Source organism: Monodelphis domestica, chromosome 6 (genome assembly GCF_027887165.1).
Source record: "Monodelphis domestica isolate mMonDom1 chromosome 6, mMonDom1.pri, whole genome shotgun sequence".
Taxonomy (NCBI): domain Eukaryota; kingdom Metazoa; phylum Chordata; class Mammalia; order Didelphimorphia; family Didelphidae; genus Monodelphis; species Monodelphis domestica.
In genome coordinates this window covers 252,829,900-252,851,261 of record NC_077232.1, presented here as the reverse complement: position 1 = coordinate 252,851,261, position 21,362 = coordinate 252,829,900, and the positions used below count along the sequence as shown (strand labels likewise).

At 40.7% G+C, this 21,362-nt stretch overlaps 2 protein-coding genes across 7 annotated transcripts in view; one reads left to right on the top strand and one right to left on the bottom strand.

Annotated features, from left to right (window-relative positions):
- PAPSS1 (3'-phosphoadenosine 5'-phosphosulfate synthase 1) overlaps window positions 1-5,962 on the bottom strand; it is a 281,936-nt gene extending 275,974 nt beyond the window's left edge. The window contains exons 1-2 of the mRNA XM_056803105.1: window positions 5,740-5,962; window positions 2,637-2,726 (exon numbers count right to left, since the gene is read on the bottom strand). The gene's annotated coding sequence lies outside the window, so the exon portion shown is untranslated. The remainder of the gene's footprint in view (window positions 1-2,636; window positions 2,727-5,739) is intronic.
- Window positions 5,467-21,362, top strand: part of SGMS2 (sphingomyelin synthase 2) — a 121,727-nt gene continuing 105,831 nt past the window's right edge. For 2 of the 6 annotated variants that reach the window (XM_056803106.1, XM_016423013.2), the window contains exon 1: window positions 5,467-5,710. The gene's annotated coding sequence lies outside the window, so the exon portion shown is untranslated. Of the gene's footprint in view, window positions 5,812-6,032; window positions 6,508-21,362 lie in introns of those variants that run through there. The other 4 variants (XM_016423014.2, XM_016423012.2, XM_056803108.1 and 1 more) reach the window with 4 other exon arrangements.

Genomic DNA, 21,362 nt, shown 5'->3' with positions numbered 1-21,362 from the left:
AAGAGGTTTCCCATTTCCTTCATCAGCCAGATGCGGAAACTGAGACAAAGAGGTTGAAGTGACTTGCCCAGGATCATATAGTTAGTGTTTGAGGCCAGATTATTTTTTATCTAAACCCTTACTTTCCATCTTAGAATTAATATTTGTGTATTGGTTTCCAGGCAAAAATCGGTAAGGGATAGGCAATGTAGGTTAAGTGACTTGCCCAGGGGCACACAATTGGGAAATGTTTGAGGTCAGATTTGAACCCAGGAATTCTCAACTCCAGGTCTGGCACTTTATCACCCACTCCTAGTGAATTCGGTCTTATTTATTTGCTTATTTATTTTTTGACCCTAACTTTCTGTCTTAGAAGCAATACTGGTTCTAAGGCAGAAGAGTGGAAAGGGCTAGACAATGGGAGTTATGTGACTTGCCCAGGGTCAAGCAGCTAGGAAGTGTCTGAGACCTCCCATCTATCCCCAGAGAAACCTTGCTGTCCCTCTCTGAGGCCAGATCTGAACAAAGATCTTCCCAGCTTCAGGCTCAGTGCCCTGCCTACTGCATCACCTAGCTGCCTGGAATACAGTAGACACTTAATAAACCCTCATTCCTTGCTGTAAAACAAAGAAAATCAACTCAGTTATCTCAAAACTGTCCCTTCCAGTTGGAAGATGCTTTGATTTCTAGGTTATATCCCTATTCCAGAATAACAGCTTTCTAAGAATGATCACTCATGGGAGGTCAGGTGCTTCAGTAATAAACCATAAGCTGTTTATTGGGAAACTGAGGCACCCAAAGCTGAGACAGCAAATCTGAGATGGAGGAATCAGAGAGAACCATCCAACAAGAATCCCTGCCATATAGACAAGAGGCTTTTTCTGAGTATTGTGTATTGGGCCCTTGTTGTCTATACAATACACAACAGTGTAGAAAGGGCTGCTGGTCAGGCTTTGAACTTTTCAGCCCTATTCCCGCACCCTGATAAAAATACCATCAGCAGCATCTTTTGAATACAAAGGACAATTTGATAATTCACTGTAATATTATTGTAGCTACATATTGAAGACTTGCACAATCCTTAGAAACTTCTCTTTTCTGGGGGTGGGATAGGGATCATGCCAGCTAAGCAAGCAAGCAAGCAAATGGCATTAAATGCTGGATTGAATTCAAAATGGTTGATTACTAAGTGCTCAATTGAAATGAATTCAATTAAATGTATTGCTAATATAATTAATTTTATTGTTGATTTAATTAATAACTAAATTACAGTTAAACTCACTGTGCCAGGCATTGTGCTAGATTTTAGAGATACAAAGAAAGAAAACCAACTACTCCCTGTCTTTAAGATTATTACATCCTATTGGGAAAATAGCATTTATATATGTGAGTGAATGATAGGAAACATATGAAGCAAATTCAAGATAAGATTGAAGGGGGCAGGTAGGTGGCTCATGGAGATGGGAGGTCCTGGGTTCAAATTTAGCCTGTGTGACCCTGAGCAACTCACTTAATCCCCATTGCCCAGCCCTTACCACTCTTCTGACTTGGAGCCAGTACCCAGTATAGATTCTAAGACAGAAGGGAAGGGTTTAAAGAGGGAAAAAAATACAAGATAATTTTGAAGTTGAAGGCACTAAGGGCTGGGAAAAGGGAATCAGAGGGAAGGGCAGGAAAGACATACAAAAGGAAGCCAATATACTCAATCTTAAAGGAAACCATGGACACCAAGGTGGCATTTATCTAGGGCAGCGCTGGCGAACATTTTAGAGATCATGTGCTCAAACTGCAACTTCAAGCTGCCTGTAGGCCCCCCCCCCCCACATTACCCTAGACAGTGTGAGGAAATGCCCACACTATGCAGCTGGACAGAGGGATGAGGCATGCAAAAAATGTCCTTAACTAGTGGACAGGGGAACAGAGCAGCCCCCTTCATGCTGCCATGCCTTCACCAACACAGACTAGGGCTTTAAGGTTTACAAGATACTTTACAAAAAATATTTCATATTATTCTCACAAAATTACTATGAGGTAGCTGCTATTTTCATCTCCATTTTACAGATGAAAAAACTAAGGCAGAGATAAAGTAACTTGCCCAGGGTCACATAACTAGTAAATGTCTGAAGTTAGATTTGAATTCAGGTCTGGCCTCCAGGGCCAGTGCTCCATCCACTTCCTGGTTCACCTAGCCATTTCATAATTCCATAATTCTAGTGGAGGCTAGGTAGGTAGCACAGTGGATAGAGAATCTGACCTGAAGTTGGAGGACCTGAGTGCAAATCAGACACTTCCTAGCTGTGTGCCCCTGGGCAAGTCATTTAATTCCTAGTCTTTGTAGAGATTCTGGTGTTTTGTTTTTTTAATCCTATAATTCCAACAAAAAGGCTGAGCAGGATGGAAAAGCCCTTATGAGAAACAGCTCATCTCTGGCCATTTCAGCCTTACCTCAAGCTCCACTGTGTACACACATGCCAGGTGAGCATATTAACTCTCTTCTAAGGATGCCCACTCCTTACATCCCTTTGTTCATTTTGTCCAATTCTTGGGAAAGGTCTTGTTGACATCGTACTGGTAGAACCTCTGAATGTTATACAGGTAGAAAAGAAATCTTGTGGCCCAATACCCTCATCATTCTGAGACCAGAAGGAGGAGGTTACCTGATATTGCAGAGCAGATCAGCCTTCACGGTCCCAGGTAAAGGTCATCTCCTTTAGGAAACCTCCCCCTTCCTGTCTCCAGCTGAGGTCCTGAAGAGGGCAGAAAGTCATTGAAAAATTGAAAAACTATTTCTCAATTTTGGTGTCTTCCTCATCTAACCCAGCATGTTATCCTTTTCTTATGCAAATACAATTGGTATTCCATTTATTCAGATGTCTGTTATGTCTCTTCCTACTCGATGGACATCAGAGATGTCTTTGTTCCTTTCTGGACTGTACCTTCTGTTTTGGCATGGCAAACTCTCTGGACAACAAAATCCTCCTCTACCAGTGCAGGGTGGGACCTCCTCTACAACTGATTGTCCATTCAGTCATCCTTAACTGGTGGTCACATGGAGTTATGGAGAGAATTGTGGATTTAGAGTCAGGAACCCCTGAATTCAAATCTCTCCTGAAATATTCATGAATTATGTGACTCATTTATCCTTCCTCAGCCTCAGTTTCCCAATTATAGAAATGAGGACAATAAGAGCACCTACTTTACATGGTTGTGGTGAGGAAACCTTTATATGTATACTATATAAACTATTCATATAATATGTTATAATATATGTACTATATTATCAATAAGCATTATAATATACAATATACTGTTATAGATGTCACATATATGGATTATTATATATAACATAATATATAATTACAGAGAATATATTATAATATATGCAAAATATATTGTATATAATAGAATATTTATCATGCTTTGCAAGCCATAGAAATATAGAAAAATGGAGCATGACCTCAGTTAATTGTTATTAGTATAGTCTTAGAGAGTTGCTTAAAGAAGGAAGAAATCAAGCATTCTTTAAATCCTTAGGATAAGGGATAAAAAAAATGAAACCCTTACCTTCTGTTTTAGAATCAATATTGTGTATTAGTACCAAGGCAGAAGAGTGGTAAGGGCTAGGTGGTTGGAAGTAAATGATTTTCCCAGGGCCACACAGCTAAGAAGTGAAATTATACATTTATTTGGCACCTGCTATGTACCAAACACTGCTAGGTACTTCATAAATTAGATCTCATTTGATTCTGACAACAACCCTGGGAGATAAGTGCTATTATTATCTTCATTTTACAATTGAGGAAACTGAGGCAAACAAGAGGTTCAGTGATTTGCCCAAGGCTCACACTACTAGTAACTGAAACTGAATTTGAACCCAGGTCCTGACCTGGTCCCTTGTCTAGTGCTCACCATCTAGCTGCTTCTAGAGACTTACCCAGAGTTACACTAACCAGTATATATCAGAGGGAGATTTTGAAAATGTCTTCCTATCTTTAAAGCCAGCTATCTACTACTCCAGGGCTGCCTCTCCTCAGTTCATATCTTACTTATCTTTGCATGCCCTCCTCACCACTTCCCAAGAACAGAGCATTAAATATAGTATGCATAAATAAATAGGTTTAATGAGATCTGGGTTCCAATCCCACCTCTGCAGTTTTCTACCTCTGTGACCTTGGGTCATCTGACCTTCCTAGGCTTCACTTTCATCATCTTTAAAATGAGGGCTCTAGGCTAGTTAAGATCCATTCCTCCAGCTCTAGAAATATGACCTTATTTGGTACTAATGGGAAAAGAACCTGTACCTATGAACCTGGTCCCGGTTCATTTGTAAAAGCATTTAGCTTGTAGTTCCATTAACTCTGACCACCACTTAGCAAGTGAACGGACTTACTATTGCCTTCTGGGCAAAATGCCTGAGACTAAAAACAACTCGGAAAATCAGTTGCTCTTAGAAAGGAGCATGAATATAATGGGGGCCAGACCACGAATTTCCAATGTGTGTTGCTTTCTTCTGTTTACTGGTTTCTTTACACAATAACTACTAGGAGACTTGACACACTCAAAAGGGAATTGGAGAGGGTGAGAGCTGAGGATGGGAAGGAGGGCAGAATTCTGCCGGTTTTCTGACAGCTGCTCTTCAATGCCTGTTTTACAGTGAGTGAGAATTTCTTCTGGGCATTATGAACCAAGAGAAGTAGGCAAGGAGGGCCACTTGTCAATACATTGTTGTTCTCTAGTGATTGTGTCCATGGCAAATATAGAACCACAACTCGCAGTCAACACAAGCTTTCAGGTCAGTTATCAATAAGAATGATCTCTTCAAACTCCTAGACTGGTTAGTTTCTGCCAGAAAGCAACCTTCTAAAAGAAACCTCTGAAGCTGCCATCTCTAAAAGTATCCTAAAAACTGGTAACTTTTTTTTTTAAGCTTATTCTTTTTATAATAAGAGTAACACTGCTTCCAATAATGGTGTTACTGATGAGCTCCCGAGAAATACGAGTCAGTGAGTCACACACGGTCACACAGAGACACAAAAACGCGCAGTGGAAAAAGCTGGGGGGGCTCCTTTCTTTCTGCTGGAGGAATCAGCCCAACAATACCACATTCGAGTGTTTATTTTGGTTACCGATTTCTCTTCCTAAAAACACAAAACAAATCCGTCCCCAGGATGAATTGCAGTTGTTAGTCATAAAAAGCAGAAGAATACTTAACCCTCATTAAAGTGGAGGGCACTTCGGTCTGCTGTGAGCTGGGGCGGCGAGTTCACGCCCGCTGGGGACGGCTGACACACCTCGAGCTAGCTGCCAATGTGGCTTGGTCATAACTGGAGCGACCGACCACGCCAGCCCCCGCAGCCCCTCATGAGCGTGGGCCGGTAGCCTCTCCGGGAACTCCAGGCCAGCTCAAGCCCTCCAGATCTCGGCGAAGGGAGGAGGGAACACCCTTTAAATAAACACGCCCGGCCCAGCCTGCCTCGTGGTGCTTAAGTGAGCGCGGACACTCCCTCCCTCTGCTGTCAGGAGGCATTTCCTGAAGCAGGCCCGGGGCGGACCAGGACTCGGGTCGGGGTTCCCTCCCAGGCCCTACCCGAGGAACTTCGCCGGGAGTGGCGACGGCACAACTTTCCCGGGGCCTGGCCCCGCAGCTGCGCGGTCCCCCCGTCAGTGACCCAGAAAGAGGGCGGCCCCCAGCTTCTTGGTGGCCCTGGCTCAGGGAGAAGGGGCGGGCCAGGTAGGTGGGCGCTCCTTGAGAAGTCTCACCGGTTTTGCAGGCTCAGCCCTGCGCCGGAACAGTCCCTGCGGCCGCAGCTTCAGCGGCAGCAGCGGCCCCGGGTGAGTCAGGCTTTAGCCACCGAGTGGGCGGGAGGGGGGTGGGGGGAAAGTGCAGGAGAATGAATGATGTCAGGCACGGCGGGGTTCGGGCACCGGCATCTGCTGCTGGTCGCGGAGTGCAGGGCGCACGGCGCGGTGAGGATTGGAGAGCGGAGCAGAGGCGCTGGGGGCCGGCTCAGAGGGGACGTGGGGAGTGGAACCGCAACGCCAGCCAGCCAGCCAGCCCAGCCCAGCCCAGCCCAGCCCAGCCCAGCCCAGCTCAGCCTAGCCCTGCCCTGCCCAGCCTAGCTCGGCCAAGCTCTCCCTCCCTCCCGCGCTGCTGCCGCATTACCCAGGTACAGCGGGCGGGGAGAGGGGGCACGTCTCGCGCGGCCGAGTGGTAGACTGACAGGCTAGCCCCGCTGCTTCCAGCCTTTGGCACGGGCACGATCGCAAGCGGGCTCGTGGAACGCTGAGCACCTGGAGAGGAGACCGAGGGCGGGGGGCAGGCGCGGGAAGAAACTTTCTAGCGGATTCTCTCACCCCTCCCCCGAGTCTACGGCCTCCGGGAGCCTGGGGAGGGTCGGTGTCTCGGCGCCCAGGGAGCTGCTGCTGCAGAGCGCCCGGAGGCGGCGGCGAGGGCTCTCTCTGGGCGGCTGCTTCTCGGAGAAGCAAGTGCCTTCAGCCGAGAGCCTCTGGGGTTACGGTTTCGAGAGGGTAAGAGGAGGTGCTGGGAGAGGGGGTGGGAGGGACACTCAGATCAGTAAAAGTTTGCCTTCGGCTGGGGCAGCTGGTGACGGGGTGCTGGCCTTTATTTTCTTTTCCTCCTGTCCTGGGTTGGCATTCTCACTTTTCGTGTGAGTGGGGGGAATCGTGGGATTTTTATTTATATCACATAATTAATTACTGAAGGGATTACAGTTTATTTGCAACCATTTTAGGGCAGGTCATTGTGAGACTGCTCACTCCCATTTACTGAAAGGAGAGATTAAGCCACTGCTTTCTCAAGGCTACTTGAGAGGATACTGGCAGAAATTGGATTTTGATGGGAAATACCTTGCCAATTTCTCCGCCCCCTCCCCTTCTTTTTGAGAGTCACTGGTTATAGAATAACAGTACAGCTTGGAAATGCCAGCCCCCAAACCTCCTCAGACTTTTGACATTCCAGAGTCGCCTGTTAATTAGGTAAAGGAGATAACTTGACTTTATACTTCAGTTTGGGGGAATGTAGCTGTGGACTTGGGCCAGTCTATAGAGTAGTTATTCCTCAAGGGCTAGTAGGAAATAGATCTTTAGAGAATCCGCAGTTACCGCTTAAAATAATCCAACTATTGTATTGCACCTGTTAGCTGTATCCTGTGATCTTTCCGGTTTAAGAGGCAGTCGCTTGACTATGGAGCCCCATTTCTTGTTGCCTGGCCTGTCTCTTGAATGGGACCTGAAAATAATTCTCACGGGTCAGTGTCGCGCCATTGCACCTTTTTAAAAAGTTAATATCTTCGTGAGGAACTGTTTCTTTTCTCATACTCTACGTGGGCGTTAAGTGATGTCGGTGTGGACTCAGGTTTTCCTCTTCCTCTTAAGACTGTAGATGGAGCTGAATTGGGTTAGGATATCTCAAGGTGCTTTCTCAAAACTTCAGCACAAGTGATTTTTAAAGTGAGCGGTGATGAGTTGTTTGGTTTATTTGGGTGCAGATCCAAAATGCTGGCCCTACCATAAATATTCTGTTTAAATAAGGATTCCTTTTCTTGGGTGAATAATCTGATATTTGGGACAGAAATGATATGTGATGGCTCTTCAACTCCCCCCTTCCACAGGTCTTTTAAGATAGTGCTAACGTTTTATATTGGAGTGGAGCTGATACTTTCTTTGTTTGCCACAGTAGTGTTGAAGTGTTAATGCTGTTAACAATAACATTGAGTTTGCTTTCTCTGGTTTACTTTTTAATAGGTTGACATGCAAACAAGCAAAAGGCTTGCACTTTTTCTTAGCTCTCTCTCTGGTACATATGCAAAACTCTAAAGGCAGTTGTATATACATATATATTATCAATCATCTCATAACATAACTATAATTTTTTTTTTAAAACCCTTACCTTACATCTTGGAGTCAATACTGTGTATTGGTTCCAAGGCAGAAGAGTGGTAAGGGCTAGGCAATGGGGGTTAAGTGACTTGCCCAGGGTCACACAGCTGGGAAGTGTCTGAGGTCAAATTTGAACCTAGGACCTCCCATCTCTAGGCCTGGTTCTCAATCCACTGAGCTACCTAGCTGCCCCAATATCTATAATTTTTTAAGCTTAGATTCTAAGTGAAAAGATGTGGAAAACAAAGCAAAATTTTATTGTAATGGGAGAAGATAATCAAATAAAACTGATATTATTTTTGTATAGTTTCATATATTAGAATTGAAAGCTACTTTAAAGATCAAGTAGTCCCTTTATTTTGATGTTCAGTTTTTGTCGGTGTGTTTGACTTTTGTGTGAAACCCATTTGGGGTTTTCTTGGCAAAGATAATAGAATTATTTGCCATTTCCTCCTCCAGTTCATTTTTAAAAATGAGACAACTGAGGCAAAAAGAGCTGAGTGACTTGCCCAGGTTTACACAACTAATATGTGTCCAAGGCTGGATTTGAACTCAGATCTTTTTTACTCCAATCCTGGTGCTCGATTTTATTTTACAGATGAGGACATTTGATGCCAAAGAGATTCTGAGTGACAAAGGTTTGAATTTGAACCCAAATCCCTGACTCTAAACCTAGCAATTTTCTTCTCTCTCCTTCCCCCATGTAAAGAGATTAAAATGCAATTGAGAAATAGTTATCAAAATAAGTAAAAACTCAATTAAACTGATGCCACATTTTAAAACTTAGTCAATATTAGTCACCCCCTTTCTATTAGAGTTTGACACCACTGCCTTTAGGATAACAGAGAAGGTGCCAATTTACACTGGTAAAGGAAATCTTTTCACCAGGCAGCTCTCTGTAATCTCTAATCAAATCCTAGGTCTAGTTTCTATCCCTGCTTCCTGTCTCAGCATCATTCATAGCTTTGAACAGTTTTAAGGGTCCAGGTAATTATCTGAACAATGGTTTTCACTTTCTGTTCTAGACTGCACAATGTGCTAGAGTAGGCATCTGAATCAATTGCGTAAGGGAATTTATCCCATGAAATCTTAACATACAGACCTTCTTAAATTATTGTTGGTGATTTTTATCATTAGTCAGAAACTTCTGGAATCTAAAATCATAGAGCCAGGAACACTGCTAATTCTAACAAATAGTTTTCACTGATCTGAGCTGTTAAAATGTTAAAAAAAAATCTTTCCAGAATTTGACTTTTAACCAAACACATAGTTATTAAGTATCTATTCTGTCCCAGGCACCATGCCAAATATTAAGGCTACTGAGTCTCCTGTCTTCAAAGAGCTTACTTTCTATGGGGTTAGGGAAGCAGATCACAATTATGTATATGAATATATACAAAAGAAAACGTTTCTTTTATGAATCACCACCTGTAAATAGTTTATGGTAATCAGTTTAAGTGAAAATTTAGAGTTAACACAGCAAAAGTTTATGGTAAAAATAAGGACATTGGTTTAAGTGGCTTAAAATTGAATTAGTTAAATTGAATACAAGAATTCTTAATTTTTTCTTATTCATTTAATAAACATTTTGAGAACAGACTATATGGAAGACAATATGAATAAGATATTTTCCTTGTCTTTTTTTATTAATTGTTTAAATTAATTAAGTATTTATTAATGAGTTTACATTACAGTCTAGTAAGGATATGAACATAGAGATGGGATAACTATTGCTCCGGAGAATGGAATGTGAGAAGTCCAAAGTTCCATGGGAGTGCAGAGACGAGAGGCATATCTTTTGACACAGGGAATTAATGAAGTCTTTGTAAAAGAGATTATGTGAAATGAGCCTTGAAAGATGGCAAAGAGTTGGATTGTAGGTTGATCTAGGATAAGGAAAGAAAGGCATTTCAGGTGGGAGGAACTGCTTAAATAAAAAGGTGGAGGTTGGATAATGGAAATAAAGGATGACGTATTTGAAGAATGGTGAATACTCTGACTTGTTCATGGAATAATAGAATGATTAGTGCTAGAACAAAGTTTAGAACATTAGTCTAGCAGTTCTCAAACTTTTGGAGCTCATGTGCTTTTTATGATATAATTTGTTGAGAACCTCTCCCCTAGAGTTATTGTTTATATGGGATAATATCTATAAATATTGACTGTATTAGAAATAGGAATATCTTAGTATTATTGTGAAAATAATTTTGACTTCATGGCTCCTTTGAAAGGGGATTTCTGGACAATAGTTAGAAAACCACTGATTTAGTCTGTTGTCCTCATTAGATTGGGACTTGTAGAGAGAAAAGAAAATAACCTGGCTGAAAGTAGACCAGGAGAACTCAGATCTCCTGACTCCCAATCTAGTAATATTTCTACTCTTCCAAGGGTTGAAGAGTGAAATAGGGGAAGATAATACTGAAAGAAAGGATAATGGCAAATTATGGAGAGCCCTGAATGCTGGGAGTTGGAAGGTAGGCATTTATTCAATCAGTCCTGGGGATCTAATGAAAGCTTTGGTCACAACCAGTACATTAGGAAGAAGACCTTTATTGGTTACAGTTTGGCTTGGAGTAGGCTAGGACCCATTACCGATGACTCATACCTGGGCAAATGAGCAAGAGGTGACCAAGAACTGGCAGTGGCCAATGGTTAGGAGTGAATAGACTATTTGCTACATCAGATAACAGTAAGAATTTTCATGAGAAGCCACAAAAGTTCTGTTGGTTCCATTCCAGAACTCTAGCCCTTCTATAGATATTAGTGCAGATATAATTGCAGAATTGTACAGTGTTTGCCTGCCTGCTGAAGGGACTAGTCACCCAATTGCACATTTAAAGCAAGCTAACATCTTTTCTGGAGGAGGCAAAAGGCTTTGAGTAAGGGTAAGAAAGAAAATGGAGATTTAAATACCAGAATGGGTCAATATGGATGGCTGCACTTTTCAGACTTGCTGGGATAGACTGTGGCAAAGAGTTATACCTTGCAAAGAAGAAATAGTCATGGATATCCCAAATGGGAATGCTAGAGACAATCCTGTATTTCTATTACTAGAAGAGTAGATTTCGGGAAGCTTAGATTAAAAAAAGAGCTATTGCAGGGGAGGGTACCTCATGTTCTAGGGAAAAACCAAGTCTTATCCTTGTGTGGTAACGTGAGAAGATATGGAGATGAAAGGAGGTCCAGAGGTCTTGTATACTTGAAACATTCTACCAAATAGGGATTCTTTTGGATTTCTTACTTCTCTGCTAATGTAAATACCTTTGGGAGGATTAAGTTTATAGTGTTGTGCACCTTCTGCCTTGAGTTGTTTTAGTTAACCAAAATGCCCGACATCTTCAGTCCATTTAATGGATCCGTGATCTCAGTGATGGAAGACCACTTTGTTGGATAGTTTAACCTAGCCAAGCCTTCCTATCCTGTGCGATTTTTGTTCAGATTCTCTTAAAGGTCCTTCTTAGAAGCTTTGTTCATCCTGGACCCATTAATTAGCTGTCAGTGGCTAGATTTGCAAAGCACTTTGCATGCTTATAATTAACCAATTTAGGGAAGTCAGGAAGTGAACATTTTAAATGTTGACTTCCCAACACAAATGAATTTTAATTCAGAGCATGTTAAAGAATCTGCAATTCCCTGGAGGCCTTGCTTTAGGTCTTTTTGCATTTTCTGGATACCAACATAGCATTCAAGGAGTCCACCTCTTTATCTCTGGCTTTCATAGGTTCATATAGTAATTTTCGCCTAATACATTTTCTTAATAGTCCTGACACCACTTCTAATGCATTGGTCAATTTGAGAAATGTTACAGCCTGCTGGTGGCCATAATGTGTCATTCTGGTGCAATTTGAGCCATTAAAAACTTTGATTTTTAGGAGATTATGGTGTTACCGTGCCTAACATCTAACTCAAATGAAAGGGAATGGATTTTGAATTGAATTCTGAGCATAAGTGGAGAATATAAGGGAGCTTTTTTAGACCATTAGTAATTTTAGAAAGAGTGGACCAAAATGGGTTGACTTTGAACTTCTCACAAAATGAGTATTTGACAAGGGAAAGGTTCCCAATGAATGATCATGAAGCTTGGTCCTTGGATTTCCCTTGATTTTAGGATCAGAAGTAATACAAAATAATTGACCAAATAATTGAACTGGCTTTCTCTCTACTTCCCAGAATCGTAGACTGTTGCTTTCTTTGCTCATAAGGTTCATGCAGTGCTGATGATGACTATTCTGGTGTTCTGATCTATTATTTATTATACCTTGACTTGGTAGGGTTTGTGTTATATTTCCTTTTTCTAACAGTTTTTCTCTTCTGCCTTAATTCATAAAGTTATACCAGGGGATAGCAAGAAGGAAACTTGGATCAGGGCCAGAATTAGTTCATTATTTTTTATCTATTTGCATAAAATTATACATGGTCAACATCCTAAGTTTTTTTTTTTTTAATGAGTTCTTAAGTCTTGTTTTAAAGAATCAATTTTGTGGTTGGTTTTTAAATTTTCAATGGTTATTATATTTCTTACCTGCCCATCTGGTGTGTGTGTATGTATATATTTTTGTAACTGTATTTGATCAAATTCATTGCCTATATTAGTTTTTACAGTCCCCCTTTTTATTTTTACAGTATATATGTGTGTATATATGTATACACATACAGACACACACACACTCCAAAGGCTTAATATAAAGACATTTTTCAGATGATTTGGAAATATAAAGTGCCTGCATACAAGGGTATATAGGTATCCCTTCCACAACACAAGAGTTAGAGGCGTGGCATTCCCATACATAAATTTTTTTTTGGTCTTCCCTTTGTACTACAGAAGAAATCTGAATTTTTTTTCTTTTTCTTTTATGGGGTGTTTACTTTATTGTAAAATTTGGGTTAAGTATTTCATCTTAGACGATATATAGTTTCTAAACTTTTTCTAGATCTTCTGCTGGCCTTCTATTGTCTACAGCTTCTGCAAAGCTCCCCCAGAATTTGCATTTAATTTCTTATGCTGACCCACAATATATTAAAACTCCAATGGGGAAAATCTCAATGTGGAAGGGATATCAGCTGTGACCCCTGTACACCTTTAAAAAGTACCAACATAGTATCTACTGAACTCCAGTAGATACGGGGTTAATATAACACAAACACCACTGTCCCTACAGATTAGTCTTCTGGGAAAATTATTGTACCATGGGCACTACTATCCCAGAAAATGCTGGGGGACTTCAGGAACTAAAACAGAACCTGAGAAGGGTTATGTAACACAAATGCCAACTGTCTTCTGGGATTTGCATTTGCTGAGAGGATTGTTTTAACTATCTTGAGCATTACTGTCCCAGGAGTTGCTCACAAACTTTAATAACTGTAGAAGGCATCTTATCACTACAGTGCCGTGAACAGATACTATTATTTCTTTGGCAAGATATATTGATTTTATTCTTTTTTTTTGAAGTATTCATGTTTTATTTTTTCTATTCTGTTAGGAGAATAAGCAAGTTATTTAGTATAAGTCTGACAAAAATTATAAACATCACATAGGCATGATGTCTGTTTTTGGACTCAATCTTTTTTCACAGTGGCTAGGATGTATGTGTTTGGTATGTACCTTAATATATACACATAATATTTTAAAATTTTATAAATGTATATTATATATGTTTTAAATATTATAAATTGCTAAAAATACTATATCATTAACCTAATATATAAGTACATTATATCTTATAAACACATACATTTATAAAACACAAATATATATACTTTTATTATGTATATATTATTTATTATATATTTTATTATGTAGGCATCTACCATCACGGAGGAGGAGAAGTGGTGGAACAAGCATTAAAAGATTAACAGTAGAAGTATCTAGGTTTCTCAGTGGATAGAAAGCTAGGCCTGGAGACAGGAGGTCCTAGATCCAAATTTGACTTCAACACTCCCTGGGCAAGTCCTTTGCCTAGCCCTTTCTACTACTCTTCCTTGGAGCTGATACTCAGTATCTATTCTAAGACAGAAAATAAGGATTAAAAAAAAAAGATTAACAATGCCATATGAATCTTTTGTAAGGGATTGAAACATCATTTTCTTTTGAATACCATTTCCATTTGGCAGTTGCTTTAAAAAACATTGCTGGTGATGGAGAATATTCTACTAAGTCTAGAAAGATAGGCTGGAGGCAGCTTGTCAAGAATTTGAAATGCCAGAGAAATGTATCAGTTTCTAGAGTTAAATGAAGGAAACTCTGTAGTTGATTTAGAAAAGGAGTATCATAGTTGTTCAATTACACAGGACTCTTTCCTGTGACCTCATAGTATCCAGGGGGTTTTCTTGGCAAAGTTGCTAGAGTGGTTTGACATTTCCTTCTCTAATGGATTAAGACAAATGACTTGCCTGGAGTCACACAGATAGGAAGTGTCTGAAGTCACAGTTGAACCCAGAACTGGCTGTCTCTAGCCTGGTTCTCTATTGACTGGGCCACCTAGCTGCTTCCTACTGTATTGGTTGGTTAGACCCAGGCTTTAGGAATGATACCATTTCAGCCCAATTGAGAAATGGTTTGACAGGCAGGGAGAACAAACTGGAGTTAATTGCAGTAGTCCTGACTAAAGGCGATGGGAGTGAGAAGCTGGGGTTTGCAATATGAGTAGAGAGAAGGGGAGGGTTGTCAGAGATGCCCTGGGGATGGAATTTTAGAATTGATAAGATTTAGCAAAAATATAATCACATTTTGGAGTAAGAACATTTAAATAAATCTGGAATCCAATAGAGCAAAGCACTGTGAGGGAGGGCAACACCTTTCCCTCTGCTCTGGAAAGGGTGATGGTGATGGTGATGGTGATGGTGGTGGTGGTGGTGGTGGTGGTGGTGGTGGTGGTGGTGGTGGTGGTGGTAGTAATGGTAATAGTCCTTGCCCCTCCCAAATAGTACCCCCTACAAATTCTCAGTTTTTAGAGACCACTAAGATGATGTTAAAGTTGAGGTGAGCCATTGTTTAATGGTTGTGATGATTTTCTCTATGTGAAGGGGTGGGGTGGATTTTTTTCTCTTTAATTCTAGTTCTATCCTACTAATTTACTGTGCTGTGGGCTGACCTTCAGTAGTAAAAGTCCAAAGGGTGTGTAATACCCCCTTGTAAACTGAGTCCAGAAGAATCTGTCCCATAGTAAGAATCATCATACAATGGATAGGTTTATTTGTTTTCCTTAATTTGTCCCTGAAGTCACATAGTTTGTGTTGTAGAGATGGTTTACTGATATTAAGGGTAACAGTTTGCTCTAAATGTAACAAAAGTAATATAAATGGAAACACTGGAAATTATATATCCAGAAATTTGAAGCAAGGATAGGAGAGAAAGTTTTGATGACTTAAAAGATGGTATTGAAGAAAAGTGAATTAGATACTAGGATAGACCCCAGCTATGATTTCATGATCTTATCTTTAGACTTGTAAGAGATGGGAATGGGGCACAGGGAGAAAGTCACCTAGACCCCTAAAAGTCTCCTTGACATGGAATTCAGACATTTCCCCACTAAGTCAAATTCCTTCTCCTCTTAACTTGTTAAAATGTATCTAGGGGGCAGCTGGGTAGCTCAGTGTATTGAGAGCCAGACCTAGAGACAGGAGGTCCTAGGTTCAAATTTGACCTCAGACACTTTCCAGCTGTGTGACCCTGGGCAAGTCACTTGACCCCCATTGCCTAGCCCTTACCACTCTTCTGCCTTGGAACCAATACACAGTATTGATTCCAAGACGGAAGGCAAGGGTTTTAAAAATAAAATAAAATGTATCTAGCCCAATCTCAGATGGAAAGATATAATCACTGGCTTTGAGGTCTTCAATGTCCAGAATTTTTTTGTCTGGAAAAAAAAATATTTTCACATTTTAACTTTAGGGCAGATTTTTTTGGGAAGCATTTTTGGATACATATTGAAAGTCATTTTTGCTATTTTAAGAACATGAAAATGCTCTGTTACAGTTTGGTTTGCCCATGAACTCATTTGGTAGATTTAAACTTGGGTGAGAAGTTGAATCTTGTCTTCTGCCTTCATGTCAGTCAGCAAACATTTATTACTACTATATGTCAGACACAGTGCTAAGCTCTAGGGATACCTCTCCCCAAATCAAAAGACCTACCCTCAAGGAGAAAGAAACCCAAAAATCTTTGATTTGGATGAGATACAAATCTCCCACACAACTACTCAATTTCTTTTACTTACAAATAAAACTTTTCATTATTACTATTTTCCTAGATGTTCTCAGTAATGGACATGAATATTCTAGTTACTAGGTAGACGCATTTTTCCCTACTGTAAATTAATAAATTGGCATTCTGGATTATAATTTTATCTCTTGAACTTCATTAGCATAATTCAGTTCCTCAAGCTCAACCCTTCCTTAATTAAAGTGATAAAATTTCAGTTTCTGAAGCTGCAAAGCTGAAAAGATTCTAGATTGTGGTACCCAATTCCCATCCCAAAGGGGCCAATCAGAAACATCTAGCAGAGTTTTCCTAATAAAGGTCAGATACCTTCTATGAATTAGTCACACCACCAAATGAAACACTATATAGTACAGGGATGGCGAACCTTTTTTTTTTTAAAGAATATTTTTCCATGGTTATATGATTCATGATTCCCCCTCCCAAAGCTGACAAGCAATTCCACTGGGTTATACATGTATCATTGTTCAAAGCCTATTTCCATGCTATTCATATTTGCAGCAGAGTAATCTTTTAACATCAAAACCCTAATCACATCCCTATCACTCTACGTGATTGATCATATATTTTTCTAATGCATTTCTGCTCCCACAGTTCTTTCTCTGGATGTGGCTAGTATTCTTCTGGTAGAAAAGTCTATTACATTTGATTGTGATGGTGCACCTTTTAGAGATGGAATGCTGGGCCCTGCCCCCACCCCAGACTGAGTGCCTGCTTCTCCCAGAGTGCCAGGTGCACCCCACCCCCCTCTAACCCCACACAGGGGAAGGAAAAAGCACTCCCTTTGGGCTGCTGGATGGAGGGGCAGGTGAAGTAAGGAATATCCTCAGTGAGTGTAGAGATGGGGAGGGGAGTGGCCCAAACTCCTGTGAGCCATCCACCTTACCCCCTGTGCACCCCCTTTGGGCTGCTGGGCAGAGGGGTAGGGATGTGAAAAATGTCATCAGGCATGGTGGAGATGGGGAGGGGAGTAGCTCCACCACCACTACTATAGTATAACCATCATTCAGTGTCACAGGGGGTTAAATGCTTTTCTGGGTTTCTCTACCATGTTTTTCTTCAAATGCCCTAAAACAGTGGCCGTTTTAAAAACAAAATTATGTTGCTGATTCAGGTTCAATACTTAGACCTGAAATGAAACTGGGGGTGGGGTTGGGGTGAGCAGGAAGAAAGGTCTTATTTCAGTAGGAATAAGGTAAAGTGTGGTCAGGCAGAATGCAGCCATAGAATTAGGCTTGTGTTTCCATTTGTGTGCAAGCTGAGGGGTGACATCTGAATTTAAGATCCAGAAGAATTGCTTTTGACCCTAATGAGGGACAGCTCAGGTCTCAGATGAATCCTCTGAGAGAGATTTATAAAATACATTTATATGTCATGATAAGATTTGCAAAGTGCCTTCTCATTTCATGTTCACAGTCACACACCCTGTGAGGTATAAGGAAAGTGAGGCCCAGAGTGGTTGGGGAGGGGAGTTGGAGAAAGGATGTCATACTTTTTTTTTTTAACCCTTACCTTCCGTCTTGGAGTCAATACTGTGTATTGGCTCCAAGGCAGAAGAGTGGTAAGAGCTAGGCAATGGGGGTCAAGTGACTTGCCCAGGGTCACACAGCTGGGAAGTGGCTGAGGCCAGATTTGAACCTAGGACCTCCCGTCTCTAGGCCTGGTTCTCAATCCACTGAGCTACCCAGCTGCCCCCTGATGTCATACATTTTAAAATTTTAGAGATAGGATTTGAACCCAGCCCTCTTTTTCAGGGCCAGTACTCTTTCTGTCACACTACAGTGCTGCTCAGGTTTTATAGGTATAAAAGTTGACTTATCTCCTTTAATATTTTACAACCCCTCTCACTTTTAAAAAGTATTATCATAATTATGAGTAATACTTAGAGTATTTTCACACATGTTAATCTCTCTGTGGCTTTGCTTCCTCAGATATAAAATGAGATAGGTTGAACCAGGTGACTTGTACCATCCTTTCCCAGCTTTACATCTATGATCATATTTGATCCATATGAGAACCATAAAAGATAGGTAGAGCAAATACCTTCATCCCCCTCTTACACATGCAGAAACTGTGGCTCGGAGAAGTTACAGTATCTTATTTGAGGTCACACAGCTTGTAAATGGAGCCTGGGACCAGGTCCCAGGTCTCTGCAGAGAGACAGATTTTGATTCAATGACAGGAAAAGCTTTCTAACAAATGGAAACATTCAAAAGTGTAATGTATGTGTTCTCCCTGAAGTTGTGGTTTCTGCCTCACTGGAAATTTTCAAGTAAATTCTGAATGACTTCTTGTTGGGAGTACTATTCAGGGGCTTCTTAGCCATGGAAAGACTGGACTAGATGTCCTCTGAGGATCCTTCCCACCCAGTCTTCTAACTCAGACATAGCCCAATGCTATCTATTATACATACCATAGGACCATTCCTGTTTGCCACCACTTCCTCTATAGGAATATAATCTGATTTCTTTACTAAATCATTGGACATTTCATTATAGTAGGAGACCACCAAAAAAAAAAATTAGAACTGAGATCATTAATAGATATAAAATATCAGCCTAACTCAGGCAGGCAAGCATTGAAGAGAATAGTGTACCTAGCAGCAGGAACAGAAGAAAAGAGACTAGTGCTATGCAACCAGGTAATTGCATTTGATTGATTAACATAGGATCATAGACCTAGAGATGTCTAGTTCTATCATTTTGCATATGAGGAAACTGAGGCCCAAAAAAGTTAACTGACTTGCCCAGGGACATACAAAATAGTATCAGAAACAGGATTTTGGAGTCCCCTGACTTCATGGGGCAGGTAGGTGGCTCCATTGTGCATAGAGTATTGGGCTTGGATTCAAGAAGACTCATCTTCCTAAGTTAAAATCCAGCTTCAGACACTTGCTAGTTCTGTAGTCCTGGGCAAGTCACTTAACCCTGTTTGCCTCAGTTTCCTCATCTGTTAAATGAGCTGGAAATTGCAAACCCTTCCAGTATCTTTGCCAAGAAAACTTCAAATGAGGTCACTAAGAGATGGATATCACTGAAATGACTCAACAAAAAACTTCTGACTTCAGAACCAGTGTTCTTTACATTATACCATTGTTACCTCAGTGCTAAAATTCTCTCTAATCCTAGGGATTAAATACTCAAAGTTCCTGCAAAATTTCTCTTGTCACTTAACACTCCCAAGGTTCTACCTCACCCTTATTTAGCAAATTTCTTTGCCTTTAGGTCATCTTTTGATCCTATGCCTTAGTTCTCTATACTTACTGCTTCTGTCTTCTTTTACTTAAATTAAGTTGGGGGGGAGGGGAAGCTGCATGGCCCAGTAGATTGAGAGCCAGGCCTGGAGATGGGAGGTCCTGGGTTCAAATGTGACCTCTCCCATCTGTGTGACCCTGGGCAATTCACTTAACCCCCATTGCGGAGCCCTTACCATTCTTCTGCCTTGAGGCCAATACACAGTATTGACTCCACGATGAAAGATAAGGGTTTAAAAAGTAAATAAATTAAGTTACTGGAAATTCCTCCTGATATCCTTAAATTAGCAGACTTAGCCACCTGAAGTCCGTGGAGTACCCTAACAATGATTACTCTCTTCACTTTTTTAAACTGAGCCACCCTTCAAAAGTTCTATTGTGACTATACCTCCCTAAGGAATTAATTCTTTGCTTTAGAATTTTTTTACCTAGTCACCTGAGGCTATCTCGCTTTCTTGTTATCTGCTCAGCTATATCATCCCTAGTCCTACCTCTCACCCCTTCACAATTCTTGTCTTCTGCTCACAACTACCTATCTCTTCTTGCTGGTAAGATTGTAAAATGCCAAAATATTAATTCCTGCTAAAAAGTGTTTGATTGGCATTCTGGTGTCATTCTTCTTGCATTCTGGACTGTATTAATATTATTCCTTTGGCTCAGTAGCATACAGAATAAAGTGAAAGTTCCTGGGTTCCTAGATTGGGGAACTCACCCCTTCTCCACCCCCACCTTGAAAAGGTTAAAAAAAAAAACAGACTGGAGAGATCATTGATAGATATTACATAATAAGCCTACCTGGGACAGATAAGCATTGAAAAGCAGTACTATATATAGCTGCTGGATCAGACTAGCAAAGAGATAAGGCCCCAAACTGTAAGATTCAGGAAAATTAATTGAAGCCCAGGCAAACAAGGAGTATCCAAGGTGGGATTTTGAAACCAAGTCATTGACTTCAGAGCCAGTACTCCTTCCATTGTATCATTGTTGCCTCACTGACATGCTGGGGAATACTCAACTTAAAATAAAGGGATCTTAACTCTGGGATTCTCGAGTTTGGCATTGAAGTTCATCATTGGAATCAACATTTTTCCTTGTATTTGACTTGAGTTTTGTTGTCAGCAGTACTGATCTTTTGCAAGAGGGCTTTCCTGGTCATGGCCCTTACCCCCCACTCCTCACAGCCCATTATGCCATGATGTTCTCATACCATAGTTCATTCAGCATCATGCTCCCTTTCTCTTCTGGAATTCCTGAAATTTGAGCAATTCATTACCAGCATTTGGTTGCATGGAGGCAGTTTTTGTTCATTTTGGCCTCTGCTCCTGCTGTTTTATTTTCTGCAAGTAATCAGGCTCTCCTTGCAACATGTCAAGTATAGGAATTGCCATGGAGACATTACTGTGCCACTAATGGAGGATTATTCCTTCAGGTAGAGAGAAGAGAGCCCAACTCTTGTCTCAGGAAAATATTTCCTTGTGACTAAAATAAGTTAGAGGCCCAAAGGAGAAAGATTTTTTGTAGAGGTGAGGACTATGGGGTTAGAACACTGCATGTAATTGGTTTCTTTTCCCTATAATGTTTGTTAACTGTTGAATTTTTTTTCCTCTGATTTTTTTATAAGGGATTCGTTTGTGGTTGGGTAGATAGATACAATAGGAAATGTAGATGATATAAATACAAAATATAGCCACTAAATTTTCTTAATCAAAGATGTAAAAAGTCTTGGGAAATGAAAGTCACTGTAATTATCTATATATTGCAAATTGGATCTTCTGTCTCTTTATCACTCTTTTTTATGTTTTGGGGTTTTTTAACCCTTACCTTCTGTCTTAAACTATGCACTGGTTCTAAAGGCAGAAAAGCAGTAAAGGCTAGAAATGGGCATTAAGTAACTTGCTCAGTCACAAAGATAAGAAGCATCTGAGGTCAGATTTGAACCCATGATCTTCTCTCTATATACCTGGTTCTCAATCCACTGAGCCACATAGCTACCCCCTAGATATTTTTCTAGAA